The sequence below is a fragment of the Acipenser ruthenus genome, unplaced genomic scaffold, assembly GCF_902713425.1.
Source record: "Acipenser ruthenus unplaced genomic scaffold, fAciRut3.2 maternal haplotype, whole genome shotgun sequence".
NCBI lineage: Eukaryota > Metazoa > Chordata > Actinopteri > Acipenseriformes > Acipenseridae > Acipenser > Acipenser ruthenus.
In genome coordinates, this window is record NW_026707395.1 from 278,181 (window position 1) to 288,046 (window position 9,866).

The window sequence follows — 9,866 nt, forward strand, 5'->3', positions numbered from 1 at the left end:
GAGCTGGGGGTGATTCCTCCAAAATTTCCTTTTGTCCTCCACACATTTCAATTGTAAAATGTAATGCCTGCAGCACTTGATATTCCCAGGTGGTCTCCCATCCAAGTACTAACCAAGCCCAACATTGCTTAGCTTCTGAGATCAGACAAGATCAGGCTTATTCAAGGTGGTGTGGCCGCAGGCGATTGCATTTCTGCTTTCATGACTTTTATGTTTAGTGAGCTGGGGGTGATTCCTCCAAAATTTCCTTTTGTCCTCCACACATTTCAATTGTAAAATGTAATTACAAAAATGTAATGCCTGCAGCACTTGATATTCCCAGGTGGTCTCCCATCCAAGTACTAACCAAGCCCAACATTGCTTAGCTTCTGAGATCAGACGAGATCAGGCTTATTCAAGGTGGTGTGGCCGCAGGCGATTGCATTTCTGCTTTCATGACTTTTATGTTTAGTGAGCTGGGGGTGATTCCTCCAAAATTTCCTTTTGTCCTCCACACATTTCAATTGTAAAATGTAATGCCTGCAGCACTTGATATTCCCAGGTGGTCTCCCATCCAAGTACTAACCAAGCCCAACATTGCTTAGCTTCTGAGATCAGGCTTATTCAAGGTGGTGTGGCCGCAGGCGATTGCATTTCTGCTTTCATGACTTTTATGTTTAGTGAGCTGGGGGTGATTCCTCCAAAATTTCCTTTTGTCCTCCACACATTTCAATTGTAAAATGTAATTACAAAAATGTAATGCCTGCAGCACTTGATATTCCCAGGTGGTCTCCCATCCAAGTACTAACCAAGCCCAACATTGCTTAGCTTCTGAGATCAGACGAGATCAGGCTTATTCAAGGTGGTGTGGCCGCAGGCGATTGCATTTCTGCTTTCATGACTTTTATGTTTAGTGAGCTGGGGGTGATTCCTCCAAAATTTCCTTTTGTCCTCCACACATTTCAATTGTAAAATGTAATGCCTGCAGCACTTGATATTCCCAGGTGGTCTCCCATCCAAGTACTAACCAAGCCCAACATTGCTTAGCTTCTGAGATCAGACGAGATCAGGCTTATTCAAGGTGGTGTGGCCGCAGGCGATTGCTGTTCTGCTTTCATGACTTTTATGTTTAGTGAGCTGGGGGTGATTCCTCCAAAATTTCCTTTTGTCCTCCACACATTTCAATTGTAAAATGTAATTACAAAAATGTAATGCCTGCAGCACTTGATATTCCCAGGTGGTCTCCCATCCAAGTACTAACCAAGCCCAACATTGCTTAGCTTCTGAGATCAGACAAGATCAGGCTTATTCAAGGTGGTGTGGCCGCAGGCGATTGCATTTCTGCTTTCATGACTTTTATGTTTAGTGAGCTGGGGGTGATTCCTCCAAAATTTCCTTTTGTCCTCCACACATTTCAATTGTAAAATGTAATGCCTGCAGCACTTGATATTCCCAGGTGGTCTCCCATCCAAGTACTAACCAAGCCCAACATTGCTTAGCTTCTGAGATCAGGTTTATTCAAGGTGGTGTGGCCGCAGGCGATTGCATTTCTGCTTTCATGACTTTTATGTTTAGTGAGCTGGGGGTGATTCCTCCAAAATTTCCTTTTGTCCTCCACACATTTCAATTGTAAAATGTAATTACAAAAATGTAATGCCTGCAGCACTTGATATTCCCAGGTGGTCTCCCATCCAAGTACTAACCAAGCCCAACATTGCTTAGCTTCTGAGATCAGACGAGATCAGGCTTATTCAAGGTGGTGTGGCCGCAGGCGATTGCATTTCTGCTTTCATGACTTTTATGTTTAGTGAGCTGGGGGTGATTCCTCCAAAATTTCCTTTTGTCCTCCACACATTTCAATTGTAAAATGTAATGCCTGCAGCACTTGATATTCCCAGGTGGTCTCCCATCCAAGTACTAACCAAGCCCAACATTGCTTAGCTTCTGAGATCAGGCTTATTCAAGGTGGTGTGGCCGCAGGCGATTGCATTTCTGCTTTCATGACTTTTATGTTTAGTGAGCTGGGGGTGATTCCTCCAAAATTTCCTTTTGTCCTCCACACATTTCAATTGTAAAATGTAATGCCTGCAGCACTTGATATTCCCAGGTGGTCTCCCATCCAAGTACTAACCAAGCCCAACATTGCTTAGCTTCTGAGATCAGACAAGATCAGGCTTATTCAAGGTGGTGTGGCCGCAGGCGATTGCATTTCTGCTTTCATGACTTTTATGTTTAGTGAGCTGGGGGTGATTCCTCCAAAATTTCCTTTTGTCCTCCACACATTTCAATTGTAAAATGTAATGCCTGCAGCACTTGATATTCCCAGGTGGTCTCCCATCCAAGTACTAACCAAGCCCAACATTGCTTAGCTTCTGAAATCAGGCTTATTCAAGGTGGTGTGGCCGCAGGCGATTGCATTTCTGCTTTCATGACTTTTATGTTTAGTGAGCTGGGGGTGATTCCTCCAAAATTTCCTTTTGTCCTCCACACATTTCAATTGTAAAATGTAATGCCTGCAGCACTTGATATTCCCAGGTGGTCTCCCATCCAAGTACTAACCAAGCCCAACATTGCTTAGCTTCTGAGATCAGACGAGATCAGGCTTATTCAAGGTGGTGTGGCCGCAGGCGATTGCATTTCTGCTTTCATGACTTTTATGTTTAGTGAGCTGGGGGTGATTCCTCCAAAATTTCCTTTTGTCCTCCACACATTTCAATTGTAAAATGTAATGCCTGCAGCACTTGATATTCCCAGGTGGTCTCCCATCCAAGTACTAACCAAGCCCAACATTGCTTAGCTTCTGAGATCAGGCTTATTCAAGGTGGTGTGGCCGCAGGCGATAGCTGTTCTGCTTTCATGACTTTTATGTTTAGTGAGCTGGGGGTGATTCCTCCAAAATTTCCTTTTGTCCTCCACACATTTCAATTGTAAAATGTAATGCCTGCAGCACTTGATATTCCCAGGTGGTCTCCCATCCAAGTACTAACCAAGCCCAACATTGCTTAGCTTCTGAGATCAGACGAGATCAGGCTTATTCAAGGTGGTGTGGCCGCAGGCGATTGCATTTCTGCTTTCATGACTTTTATGTTTAGTGAGCTGGGGGTGATTCCTCCAAAATTTCCTTTTGTCCTCCACACATTTCAATTGTAAAATGTAATGCCTGCAGCACTTGATATTCCCAGGTGGTCTCCCATCCAAGTACTAACCAAGCCCAACATTGCTTAGCTTCTGAGATCAGACGAGATCAGGCTTATTCAAGGTGGTGTGGCCGCAGGCGATTGCATTTCTGCTTTCATGACTTTTATGTTTAGTGAGCTGGGGGTGATTCCTCCAAAATTTCCTTTTGTCCTCCACACATTTCAATTGTAAAATGTAATGCCTGCAGCACTTGATATTCCCAGGTGGTCTCCCATCCAAGTACTAACCAAGCCCAACATTGCTTAGCTTCTGAGATCAGACGAGATCAGGCTTATTCAAGGTGGTGTGGCCGCAGGCGATTGCATTTCTGCTTTCATGACTTTTATGTTTAGTGAGCTGGGGGTGATTCCTCCAAAATTTCCTTTTGTCCTCCACACATTTCAATTGTAAAATGTAATGCCTGCAGCACTTGATATTCCCAGGTGGTCTCCCATCCAAGTACTAACCAAGCCCAACATTGCTTAGCTTCTGAGATCAGGCTTATTCAAGGTGGTGTGGCCGCAGGCGATTGCATTTCTGCTTTCATGACTTTTATGTTTAGTGAGCTGGGGGTGATTCCTCCAAAATTTCCTTTTGTCCTCCACACATTTCAATTGTAAAATGTAATTACAAAAATGTAATGCCTGCTGCACTTGATATTCCCAGGTGGTCTCCCATCCAAGTACTAACCAAGCCCAACATTGCTTAGCTTCTGAGATCAGACGAGATCAGGCTTATTCAAGGTGGTGTGGCCGCAGGCGATTGCTGTTCTGCTTTCATGACTTTTATGTTTAGTGAGCTGGGGGTGATTCCTCCAAAATTTCCTTTTGTCCTCCACACATTTCAATTGTAAAATGTAATTACAAAAATGTAATGCCTGCAGCACTTGATATTCCCAGGTGGTCTCCCATCCAAGTACTAACCAAGCCCAACATTGCTTAGCTTCTGAGATCAGACGAGATCAGGCTTATTCAAGGTGGTGTGGCCGCAGGCGATTGCATTTCTGCTTTCATGACTTTTATGTTTAGTGAGCTGGGGGTGATTCCTCCAAAATTTCCTTTTGTCCTCCACACATTTCAATTGTAAAATGTAATGCCTGCAGCACTTGATATTCCCAGGTGGTCTCCCATCCAAGTACTAACCAAGCCCAACATTGCTTAGCTTCTGAGATCAGGCTTATTCAAGGTGGTGTGGCCGCAGGCGATTGCATTTCTGCTTTCATGACTTTTATGTTTAGTGAGCTGGGGGTGATTCCTCCAAAATTTCCTTTTGTCCTCCACACATTTCAATTGTAAAATGTAATGCCTGCAGCACTTGATATTCCCAGGTGGTCTCCCATCCAAGTACTAACCAAGCCCAACATTGCTTAGCTTCTGAGATCAGACAAGATCAGGCTTATTCAAGGTGGTGTGGCCGCAGGCGATTGCTGTTCTGCTTTCATGACTTTTATGTTTAGTGAGCTGGGGGTGATTCCTCCAAAATTTCCTTTTGTCCTCCACACATTTCAATTGTAAAATGTAATTACAAAAATGTAATGCCTGCAGCACTTGATATTCCCAGGTGGTCTCCCATCCAAGTACTAACCAAGCCCAACATTGCTTAGCTTCTGAGATCAGACGAGATCAGGCTTATTCAAGGTGGTGTGGCCGCAGGCGATTGCATTTCTGCTTTCATGACTTTTATGTTTAGTGAGCTGGGGGTGATTCCTCCAAAATTTCCTTTTGTCCTCCACACATTTCAATTGTAAAATGTAATGCCTGCAGCACTTGATATTCCCAGGTGGTCTCCCATCCAAGTACTAACCAAGCCCAACATTGCTTAGCTTCTGAGATCAGGCTTATTCAAGGTGGTGTGGCCGCAGGCGATTGCATTTCTGCTTTCATGACTTTTATGTTTAGTGAGCTGGGGGTGATTCCTCCAAAATTTCCTTTTGTCCTCCACACATTTCAATTGTAAAATGTAATGCCTGCAGCACTTGATATTCCCAGGTGGTCTCCCATCCAAGTACTAACCAAGCCCAACATTGCTTAGCTTCTGAGATCAGACGAGATCAGGCTTATTCAAGGTGGTGTGGCCGCAGGCGATTGCATTTCTGCTTTCATGACTTTTATGTTTAGTGAGCTGGAGGTGATTCCTCCAAAATTTCCTTTTGTCCTCCACACATTTCAATTGTAAAATGTAATGCCTGCAGCACTTGATATTCCCAGGTGGTCTCCCATCCAAGTACTAACCAAGCCCAACATTGCTTAGCTTCTGAGATCAGACGAGATCAGGCTTATTCAAGGTGGTGTGGCCGCAGGCGATTGCATTTCTGCTTTCATGACTTTTATGTTTAGTGAGCTGGGGGTGATTCCTCCAAAATTTCCTTTTGTCCTCCACACATTTCAATTGTAAAATGTAATGCCTGCAGCACTTGATATTCCCAGGTGGTCTCCCATCCAAGTACTAACCAAGCCCAACATTGCTTAGCTTCTGAGATCAGACGAGATCAGGCTTATTCAAGGTGGTGTGGCCGCAGGCGATTGCATTTCTGCTTTCATGACTTTTATGTTTAGTGAGCTGGGGGTGATTCCTCCAAAATTTCCTTTTGTCCTCCACACATTTCAATTGTAAAATGTAATGCCTGCAGCACTTGATATTCCCAGGTGGTCTCCCATCCAAGTACTAACCAAGCCCAACATTGCTTAGCTTCTGAGATCAGGCTTATTCAAGGTGGTGTGGCCGCAGGCGATTGCATTTCTGCTTTCATGACTTTTATGTTTAGTGAGCTGGGGGTGATTCCTCCAAAATTTCCTTTTGTCCTCCACACATTTCAATTGTAAAATGTAATTACAAAAATGTAATGCCTGCAGCACTTGATATTCCCAGGTGGTCTCCCATCCAAGTACTAACCAAGCCCAACATTGCTTAGCTTCTGAGATCAGACGAGATCAGGCTTATTCAAGGTGGTGTGGCCGCAGGCGATTGCTGTTCTGCTTTCATGACTTTTATGTTTAGTGAGCTGGGGGTGATTCCTCCAAAATTTCCTTTTGTCCTCCACACATTTCAATTGTAAAATGTAATTACAAAAATGTAATGCCTGCAGCACTTGATATTCCCAGGTGGTCTCCCATCCAAGTACTAACCAAGCCCAACATTGCTTAGCTTCTGAGATCAGACGAGATCAGGCTTATTCAAGGTGGTGTGGCCGCAGGCGATTGCATTTCTGCTTTCATGACTTTTATGTTTAGTGAGCTGGGGGTGATTCCTCCAAAATTTCCTTTTGTCCTCCACACATTTCAATTGTAAAATGTAATGCCTGCAGCACTTGATATTCCCAGGTGGTCTCCCATCCAAGTACTAACCAAGCCCAACATTGCTTAGCTTCTGAGATCAGACGAGATCAGGCTTATTCAAGGTGGTGTGGCCGCAGGCGATTGCATTTCTGCTTTCATGACTTTTATGTTTAGTGAGCTGGGGGTGATTCCTCCAAAATTTCCTTTTGTCCTCCACACATTTCAATTGTAAAATGTAATTACAAAAATGTAATGCCTGCAGCACTTGATATTCCCAGGTGGTCTCCCATCCAAGTACTAACCAAGCCCAACATTGCTTAGCTTCTGAGATCAGACGAGATCAGGCTTATTCAAGGTGGTGTGGCCGCAGGCGATTGCATTTCTGCTTTCATGACTTTTATGTTTAGTGAGCTGGGGGTGATTCCTCCAAAATTTCCTTTTGTCCTCCACACATTTCAATTGTAAAATGTAATGCCTGCAGCACTTGATATTCCCAGGTGGTCTCCCATCCAAGTACTAACCAAGCCCAACATTGCTTAGCTTCTGAGATCAGGCTTATTCAAGGTGGTGTGGCCGCAGGCGATTGCATTTCTGCTTTCATGACTTTTATGTTTAGTGAGCTGGGGGTGATTCCTCCAAAATTTCCTTTTGTCCTCCACACATTTCAATTGTAAAATGTAATGCCTGCAGCACTTGATATTCCCAGGTGGTCTCCCATCCAAGTACTAACCAAGCCCAACATTGCTTAGCTTCTGAGATCAGACGAGATCAGGCTTATTCAAGGTGGTGTGGCCGCAGGCGATTGCATTTTTGCTTTCATGACTTTTATGTTTAGTGAGCTGGGGGTGATTCCTCCAAAATTTCCTTTTGTCCTCCACACATTTCAATTGTAAAATGTAATTACAAAAATGTAATGCCTGCAGCACTTGATATTCCCAGGTGGTCTCCCATCCAAGTACTAACCAAGCCCAACATTGCTTAGCTTCTGAGATCAGACGAGATCAGGCTTATTCAAGGTGGTGTGGCCGCAGGCGATTGCATTTCTGCTTTCATGACTTTTATGTTTAGTGAGCTGGGGGTGATTCCTCCAAAATTTCCTTTTGTCCTCCACACATTTCAATTGTAAAATGTAATGCCTGCAGCACTTGATATTCCCAGGTGGTCTCCCATCCAAGTACTAACCAAGCCCAACATTGCTTAGCTTCTGAGATCAGGCTTATTCAAGGTGGTGTGGCCGCAGGCGATTGCATTTCTGCTTTCATGACTTTTATGTTTAGTGAGCTGGGGGTGATTCCTCCAAAATTTCCTTTTGTCCTCCACACATTTCAATTGTAAAATGTAATGCCTGCAGCACTTGATATTCCCAGGTGGTCTCCCATCCAAGTACTAACCAAGCCCAACATTGCTTAGCTTCTGAGATCAGGCTTATTCAAGGTGGTGTGGCCGCAGGCGATTGCATTTCTGCTTTCATGACTTTTATGTTTAGTGAGCTGGGGGTGATTCCTCCAAAATTTCCTTTTGTCCTCCACACATTTCAATTGTAAAATGTAATGCCTGCAGCACTTGATATTCCCAGGTGGTCTCCCATCCAAGTACTAACCAAGCCCAACATTGCTTAGCTTCTGAGATCAGACGAGATCAGGCTTATTCAAGGTGGTGTGGCCGCAGGCGATTGCATTTCTGCTTTCATGACTTTTATGTTTAGTGAGCTGGGGGTGATTCCTCCAAAATTTCCTTTTGTCCTCCACACATTTCAATTGTAAAATGTAATGCCTGCAGCACTTGATATTCCCAGGTGGTCTCCCATCCAAGTACTAACCAAGCCCAACATTGCTTAGCTTCTGAGATCAGGCTTATTCAAGGTGGTGTGGCCGCAGGCGATTGCATTTCTGCTTTCATGACTTTTATGTTTAGTGAGCTGGGGGTGATTCCTCCAAAATTTCCTTTTGTCCTCCACACATTTCAATTGTAAAATGTAATGCCTGCAGCACTTGATATTCCCAGGTGGTCTCCCATCCAAGTACTAACCAAGCCCAACATTGCTTAGCTTCGGAGATCAGACGAGATCAGGCTTATTCAAGGTGGTGTGGCCGCAGGCGATTGCATTTCTGCTTTCATGACTTTTATGTTTAGTGAGCTGGGGGTGATTCCTCCAAAATTTCCTTTTGTCCTCCACACATTTCAATTGTAAAATGTAATTACAAAAATATAATGCCTGCAGCACTTGATATTCCCAGGTGGTCTCCCATCCAAGTACTAACCAAGCCCAACATTGCTTAGCTTCTGAGATCAGACGAGATCAGGCTTATTCAAGGTGGTGTGGCCGCAGGCGATTGCATTTCTGCTTTCATGACTTTTATGTTTAGTGAGCTGGGGGTGATTCCTCCAAAATTTCCTTTTGTCCTCCACACATTTCAATTGTAAAATGTAATGCCTGCAGCACTTGATATTCCCAGGTGGTCTCCCATCCAAGTACTAACCAAGCCCAACATTGCTTAGCTTCTGAGATCAGACGAGATCAGGCTTATTCAAGGTGGTGTGGCCGCAGGCGATTGCATTTCTGCTTTCATGACTTTTATGTTTAGTGAGCTGGGGGTGATTCCTCCAAAATTTCCTTTTGTCCTCCACACATTTCAATTGTAAAATGTAATGCCTGCAGCACTTGATATTCCCAGGTGGTCTCCCATCCAAGTACTAACCAAGCCCAACATTGCTTAGCTTCTGAGATCAGACGAGATCAGGCTTATTCAAGGTGGTGTGGCCGCAGGCGATTGCATTTCTGCTTTCATGACTTTTATGTTTAGTGAGCTGGGGGTGATTCCTCCAAAATTTCCTTTTGTCCTCCACACATTTCAATTGTAAAATGTAATTACAAAAATGTAATGCCTGCAGCACTTGATATTCCCAGGTGGTCTCCCATCCAAGTACTAACCAAGCCCAACATTGCTTAGCTTCTGAGATCAGACGAGATCAGGCTTATTCAAGGTGGTGTGGCCGCAGGCGATTGCATTTCTGCTTTCATGACTTTTATGTTTAGTGAGCTGGGGGTGATTCCTCCAAAATTTCCTTTTGTCCTCCACACATTTCAATTGTAAAATGTAATGCCTGCAGCACTTGATATTCCCAGGTGGTCTCCCATCCAAGTACTAACCAAGCCCAACATTGCTTAGCTTCTGAGATCAGGCTTATTCAAGGTGGTGTGGCCGCAGGCGATTGCATTTCTGCTTTCATGACTTTTATGTTTAGTGAGCTGGGGGTGATTCCTCCAAAATTTCCTTTTGTCCTCCACACATTTCAATTGTAAAATGTAATGCCTGCAGCACTTGATATTCCCAGGTGGTCTCCCATCCAAGTACTAACCAAGCCCAACATTGCTTAGCTTCTGAGATCAGACGAGATCAGGCTTATTCAAGGTGGTGTGGCCGCAGGCGATTG

At 44.1% G+C, this 9,866-nt stretch overlaps 31 non-coding genes and 14 pseudogenes across 31 annotated transcripts; all 45 read right to left on the reverse strand.

Annotated features, from left to right (window-relative positions):
* Window positions 1–64: 64 nt before the first annotated feature.
* Window positions 65–183, reverse strand: LOC131726348 (5S ribosomal RNA). Its single transcript, XR_009321535.1, has one exon. It is a non-coding gene; the product is annotated as a 5S ribosomal RNA (ribosomal RNA).
* A 114-nt stretch (window positions 184–297) lies between these two features.
* Window positions 298–416, reverse strand: LOC131725702 (5S ribosomal RNA). The gene has a single exon (XR_009320881.1). It is a non-coding gene; the product is annotated as a 5S ribosomal RNA (ribosomal RNA).
* Window positions 417–516: 100 nt separating this feature from the next.
* On the reverse strand, window positions 517–625 carry LOC131726713 (5S ribosomal RNA; annotated as a pseudogene).
* Window positions 626–739: 114 nt separating this feature from the next.
* On the reverse strand, window positions 740–858 carry LOC131725703 (5S ribosomal RNA). The gene has a single exon (XR_009320882.1). It is a non-coding gene; the product is annotated as a 5S ribosomal RNA (ribosomal RNA).
* A 100-nt stretch (window positions 859–958) lies between these two features.
* On the reverse strand, window positions 959–1,077 carry LOC131725704 (5S ribosomal RNA). The gene has a single exon (XR_009320883.1). It is a non-coding gene; the product is annotated as a 5S ribosomal RNA (ribosomal RNA).
* Window positions 1,078–1,191: 114 nt separating this feature from the next.
* LOC131726349 (5S ribosomal RNA) lies at window positions 1,192–1,310 on the reverse strand. The gene has a single exon (XR_009321536.1). It is a non-coding gene; the product is annotated as a 5S ribosomal RNA (ribosomal RNA).
* A 100-nt stretch (window positions 1,311–1,410) lies between these two features.
* Window positions 1,411–1,519, reverse strand: LOC131726499 (5S ribosomal RNA; annotated as a pseudogene).
* A 114-nt stretch (window positions 1,520–1,633) lies between these two features.
* On the reverse strand, window positions 1,634–1,752 carry LOC131725705 (5S ribosomal RNA). Its single transcript, XR_009320884.1, has one exon. It is a non-coding gene; the product is annotated as a 5S ribosomal RNA (ribosomal RNA).
* Window positions 1,753–1,852: 100 nt separating this feature from the next.
* Window positions 1,853–1,961, reverse strand: LOC131726715 (5S ribosomal RNA; annotated as a pseudogene).
* Window positions 1,962–2,061: 100 nt separating this feature from the next.
* On the reverse strand, window positions 2,062–2,180 carry LOC131726350 (5S ribosomal RNA). Its single transcript, XR_009321538.1, has one exon. It is a non-coding gene; the product is annotated as a 5S ribosomal RNA (ribosomal RNA).
* Window positions 2,181–2,280: 100 nt separating this feature from the next.
* Window positions 2,281–2,389, reverse strand: LOC131726820 (5S ribosomal RNA; annotated as a pseudogene).
* Window positions 2,390–2,489: 100 nt separating this feature from the next.
* On the reverse strand, window positions 2,490–2,608 carry LOC131725706 (5S ribosomal RNA). The gene has a single exon (XR_009320885.1). It is a non-coding gene; the product is annotated as a 5S ribosomal RNA (ribosomal RNA).
* Window positions 2,609–2,708: 100 nt separating this feature from the next.
* LOC131726716 (5S ribosomal RNA) lies at window positions 2,709–2,817 on the reverse strand (annotated as a pseudogene).
* A 100-nt stretch (window positions 2,818–2,917) lies between these two features.
* LOC131725707 (5S ribosomal RNA) lies at window positions 2,918–3,036 on the reverse strand. The gene has a single exon (XR_009320886.1). It is a non-coding gene; the product is annotated as a 5S ribosomal RNA (ribosomal RNA).
* Window positions 3,037–3,136: 100 nt separating this feature from the next.
* LOC131725708 (5S ribosomal RNA) lies at window positions 3,137–3,255 on the reverse strand. The gene has a single exon (XR_009320887.1). It is a non-coding gene; the product is annotated as a 5S ribosomal RNA (ribosomal RNA).
* A 100-nt stretch (window positions 3,256–3,355) lies between these two features.
* LOC131725709 (5S ribosomal RNA) lies at window positions 3,356–3,474 on the reverse strand. Its single transcript, XR_009320888.1, has one exon. It is a non-coding gene; the product is annotated as a 5S ribosomal RNA (ribosomal RNA).
* A 100-nt stretch (window positions 3,475–3,574) lies between these two features.
* LOC131726717 (5S ribosomal RNA) lies at window positions 3,575–3,683 on the reverse strand (annotated as a pseudogene).
* Window positions 3,684–3,797: 114 nt separating this feature from the next.
* LOC131726360 (5S ribosomal RNA) lies at window positions 3,798–3,916 on the reverse strand. The gene has a single exon (XR_009321549.1). It is a non-coding gene; the product is annotated as a 5S ribosomal RNA (ribosomal RNA).
* Window positions 3,917–4,030: 114 nt separating this feature from the next.
* On the reverse strand, window positions 4,031–4,149 carry LOC131725711 (5S ribosomal RNA). The gene has a single exon (XR_009320890.1). It is a non-coding gene; the product is annotated as a 5S ribosomal RNA (ribosomal RNA).
* Window positions 4,150–4,249: 100 nt separating this feature from the next.
* On the reverse strand, window positions 4,250–4,358 carry LOC131726718 (5S ribosomal RNA; annotated as a pseudogene).
* Window positions 4,359–4,458: 100 nt separating this feature from the next.
* On the reverse strand, window positions 4,459–4,577 carry LOC131726351 (5S ribosomal RNA). The gene has a single exon (XR_009321539.1). It is a non-coding gene; the product is annotated as a 5S ribosomal RNA (ribosomal RNA).
* Window positions 4,578–4,691: 114 nt separating this feature from the next.
* Window positions 4,692–4,810, reverse strand: LOC131725712 (5S ribosomal RNA). Its single transcript, XR_009320891.1, has one exon. It is a non-coding gene; the product is annotated as a 5S ribosomal RNA (ribosomal RNA).
* Window positions 4,811–4,910: 100 nt separating this feature from the next.
* LOC131726719 (5S ribosomal RNA) lies at window positions 4,911–5,019 on the reverse strand (annotated as a pseudogene).
* Window positions 5,020–5,119: 100 nt separating this feature from the next.
* On the reverse strand, window positions 5,120–5,238 carry LOC131725713 (5S ribosomal RNA). The gene has a single exon (XR_009320892.1). It is a non-coding gene; the product is annotated as a 5S ribosomal RNA (ribosomal RNA).
* A 100-nt stretch (window positions 5,239–5,338) lies between these two features.
* LOC131725714 (5S ribosomal RNA) lies at window positions 5,339–5,457 on the reverse strand. The gene has a single exon (XR_009320893.1). It is a non-coding gene; the product is annotated as a 5S ribosomal RNA (ribosomal RNA).
* Window positions 5,458–5,557: 100 nt separating this feature from the next.
* On the reverse strand, window positions 5,558–5,676 carry LOC131725715 (5S ribosomal RNA). Its single transcript, XR_009320894.1, has one exon. It is a non-coding gene; the product is annotated as a 5S ribosomal RNA (ribosomal RNA).
* A 100-nt stretch (window positions 5,677–5,776) lies between these two features.
* Window positions 5,777–5,885, reverse strand: LOC131726720 (5S ribosomal RNA; annotated as a pseudogene).
* Window positions 5,886–5,999: 114 nt separating this feature from the next.
* LOC131725716 (5S ribosomal RNA) lies at window positions 6,000–6,118 on the reverse strand. Its single transcript, XR_009320895.1, has one exon. It is a non-coding gene; the product is annotated as a 5S ribosomal RNA (ribosomal RNA).
* Window positions 6,119–6,232: 114 nt separating this feature from the next.
* Window positions 6,233–6,351, reverse strand: LOC131725717 (5S ribosomal RNA). The gene has a single exon (XR_009320896.1). It is a non-coding gene; the product is annotated as a 5S ribosomal RNA (ribosomal RNA).
* Window positions 6,352–6,451: 100 nt separating this feature from the next.
* Window positions 6,452–6,570, reverse strand: LOC131725718 (5S ribosomal RNA). The gene has a single exon (XR_009320897.1). It is a non-coding gene; the product is annotated as a 5S ribosomal RNA (ribosomal RNA).
* A 114-nt stretch (window positions 6,571–6,684) lies between these two features.
* LOC131725719 (5S ribosomal RNA) lies at window positions 6,685–6,803 on the reverse strand. The gene has a single exon (XR_009320898.1). It is a non-coding gene; the product is annotated as a 5S ribosomal RNA (ribosomal RNA).
* Window positions 6,804–6,903: 100 nt separating this feature from the next.
* Window positions 6,904–7,012, reverse strand: LOC131726721 (5S ribosomal RNA; annotated as a pseudogene).
* Window positions 7,013–7,112: 100 nt separating this feature from the next.
* LOC131725720 (5S ribosomal RNA) lies at window positions 7,113–7,231 on the reverse strand. The gene has a single exon (XR_009320899.1). It is a non-coding gene; the product is annotated as a 5S ribosomal RNA (ribosomal RNA).
* Window positions 7,232–7,345: 114 nt separating this feature from the next.
* LOC131725722 (5S ribosomal RNA) lies at window positions 7,346–7,464 on the reverse strand. The gene has a single exon (XR_009320901.1). It is a non-coding gene; the product is annotated as a 5S ribosomal RNA (ribosomal RNA).
* Window positions 7,465–7,564: 100 nt separating this feature from the next.
* Window positions 7,565–7,673, reverse strand: LOC131726722 (5S ribosomal RNA; annotated as a pseudogene).
* Window positions 7,674–7,773: 100 nt separating this feature from the next.
* On the reverse strand, window positions 7,774–7,882 carry LOC131726723 (5S ribosomal RNA; annotated as a pseudogene).
* A 100-nt stretch (window positions 7,883–7,982) lies between these two features.
* LOC131725723 (5S ribosomal RNA) lies at window positions 7,983–8,101 on the reverse strand. The gene has a single exon (XR_009320902.1). It is a non-coding gene; the product is annotated as a 5S ribosomal RNA (ribosomal RNA).
* A 100-nt stretch (window positions 8,102–8,201) lies between these two features.
* Window positions 8,202–8,310, reverse strand: LOC131726724 (5S ribosomal RNA; annotated as a pseudogene).
* Window positions 8,311–8,410: 100 nt separating this feature from the next.
* LOC131726323 (5S ribosomal RNA) lies at window positions 8,411–8,529 on the reverse strand. Its single transcript, XR_009321509.1, has one exon. It is a non-coding gene; the product is annotated as a 5S ribosomal RNA (ribosomal RNA).
* Window positions 8,530–8,643: 114 nt separating this feature from the next.
* Window positions 8,644–8,762, reverse strand: LOC131725724 (5S ribosomal RNA). The gene has a single exon (XR_009320903.1). It is a non-coding gene; the product is annotated as a 5S ribosomal RNA (ribosomal RNA).
* A 100-nt stretch (window positions 8,763–8,862) lies between these two features.
* On the reverse strand, window positions 8,863–8,981 carry LOC131725725 (5S ribosomal RNA). The gene has a single exon (XR_009320904.1). It is a non-coding gene; the product is annotated as a 5S ribosomal RNA (ribosomal RNA).
* A 100-nt stretch (window positions 8,982–9,081) lies between these two features.
* LOC131725726 (5S ribosomal RNA) lies at window positions 9,082–9,200 on the reverse strand. The gene has a single exon (XR_009320905.1). It is a non-coding gene; the product is annotated as a 5S ribosomal RNA (ribosomal RNA).
* A 114-nt stretch (window positions 9,201–9,314) lies between these two features.
* On the reverse strand, window positions 9,315–9,433 carry LOC131725727 (5S ribosomal RNA). Its single transcript, XR_009320906.1, has one exon. It is a non-coding gene; the product is annotated as a 5S ribosomal RNA (ribosomal RNA).
* Window positions 9,434–9,533: 100 nt separating this feature from the next.
* On the reverse strand, window positions 9,534–9,642 carry LOC131726726 (5S ribosomal RNA; annotated as a pseudogene).
* Window positions 9,643–9,742: 100 nt separating this feature from the next.
* On the reverse strand, window positions 9,743–9,861 carry LOC131725728 (5S ribosomal RNA). The gene has a single exon (XR_009320907.1). It is a non-coding gene; the product is annotated as a 5S ribosomal RNA (ribosomal RNA).
* Window positions 9,862–9,866: the final 5 nt, after the last annotated feature.